The sequence below is a fragment of the Chrysochloris asiatica genome, unplaced genomic scaffold, assembly GCF_000296735.1.
Source record: "Chrysochloris asiatica unplaced genomic scaffold, ChrAsi1.0 scaffold00217, whole genome shotgun sequence".
Lineage (NCBI taxonomy): Eukaryota > Metazoa > Chordata > Mammalia > Afrosoricida > Chrysochloridae > Chrysochloris > Chrysochloris asiatica.
Genome location: NW_006408735.1, coordinates 5366044 through 5368299, shown reverse-complemented (window position 1 = coordinate 5368299; position 2256 = coordinate 5366044).

Below are 2256 nucleotides of genomic sequence, written 5' to 3'. Positions count from 1 at the left end.
CTGTGCATGGGGTCGCTATGAGTTGGTTCCGACTCAATGGACCTGACAACAACAACAAAAAAGGAGCAGCTGGTGAGCTGTGCACCAACCACTAAAACCAGTGATGAGAAAACTGAAGAATTCTAACAACTTCTTCAGTCTGAAATTGATGAAAAATTAAAATCAAGGTTTATTGATAATTACTGGCAATTGGAATGCAAATGTTGGAAACAAAGAGGAAGTATCTGTACTTGGAAAATATAATCTTAGTGATAGAAACTATGCTGGATATTGCACAATAGAATTTTCTAAGTTCGATGACTTCTTCATTACAAATACCTTTTATAAACAACATAAATAAACACTATATATTGTCTTTACCAGATGAAATACACAGAAATCAAATTGAATTCATCTGTGGAAACAGACGGTGGAAAATCTCCATATCATCAACCAAAACAAGGCCAGGTGCAGACTGTGGAATGGACCATTAATTGCTCATATGCAAGTTCAGGCTGAAGCTAAAAAAAATTAAAATATGTTCACAAGAGTTAAAATATGATCCTGAACATATCTCATTTTATTTTAGAGATTAGCCTAATAACAGATTTTATGCATTAGACACTAAAGTCTGAAGACCAGAAGAGCTGTGGAATGACATCAAGAATATCATACAGGAAGAAAAAAAAGTAGGAAAAGACCAAAAAAATTTCAGGAGAGACTCTGAAACTTGCTCTCCAGAATAAAGATGCTAAATCAAATGGAAGAAATAAGGAGATAAAATAACTGAATAGAAAATTTCAAAAGGTAGCTGAAGAAGACAAAGTTAAATATTATGACAGAATATGCAAAGACCTCGGAAACCCTGTGCAGGGTCGCTATGAGTCGGTTCCGACTCCACGGCACATAACAACAACAACAAAGGGTTAGAAAACCAAAGTCAACATTTCTCAAACTGAAGGAACTGAAGAAAAAATTCAAGCCTCAATATGAAATATTGAAAGATTCTATGGGGAAAATATTGTATGATGCAGAAAACATCAAATGAAGATGGGAGGAATACAGAGAATCTGAGTACCAAAAAGAAATTGTTGATGTTCTAATATTTCAAGAGATAACATATGATCATGAGTCAATGATACTGAAGATGTCCAAAGTGCATTAAAGGCATTGGCAAAGAGCACAGCTCCTGGAAGTGATGGCATACAAACTGATATATTTCAACAAACTGATGAGGCACTGGAATCGCTCAATCAACTATGCCTAGAAATTTGAAAGACAGCTACCTGGCCAACTGAATGGAAGACATTGATATTTATGCCTATTTGAAAGAGAATGTGCTTATCATTGGACAATATCATTAATATTGCATGCAAGTGAAATTTTGCTAAAGATAATATTAAAATGGCTGCAACTGTACATTGACAGAGATCTGCCAGAGATTAAAGCTGGATCCATAAGAAACCATGAGTGAGATTTATCATTACTGATGTCAGATGGAGTTTTGCTGAAAACAGAGAACAGCAGTCCTATTTTGACGATGTAAAGACTTTTGACTGTGTGGATCATGACCAGCTATGGACAACATTGCAGGAATGAGGACTGTGGAACAATTAATTGTGCTCATGAGGAACCTATACTTAGACCAAGAGCCAGTTGTTTTAACAGAACAAGGGAACTCCGAATGATTTAGAATTAGGAAACGCTTGCACCTGGGTTGTATCATTTCATCATACTTATTAATTGTATGCTGACCAAATAATCCAAAAAACTGGATTATATGAAGAAAATTGTGGTTCCAGTATTGGAGGTAGACTCATTAACAATCTGCAATATGCAGATGCTACATCGTTGCTGAATGAAAGTGAATAGAACTTAAAATACTTACTGATGAAGATCAAAGACCACAGCCTTCAGTATGGGTTGCACTTCAATGTAAAGTAAACAAAACTCCTCACCATAATAAACAACATCCATATAAATGGAGAAAAGATTGAAACTCGGATTAACCATCAACACTCATGGAAGCAGCAGTCAATAAATCAAATGATGTATCATATTAAGCAAATATGTTGCACAAGACCTGTTTAAAGTGTTCAAGAGCAAAGATGTCAGTTTGAGGACTAAGGTGTTCCTAACCTAAGCTATGATATTTTCATTAACTTCATATGTGCTGGGGACAGCATACGCAGACCCTGGGTTGATCAGTGGCAGCCCCATTAAACCACCTCTGAATATAATCAGTTTAACCCAGATGCTCTTCTTCCTCCTGAAAGT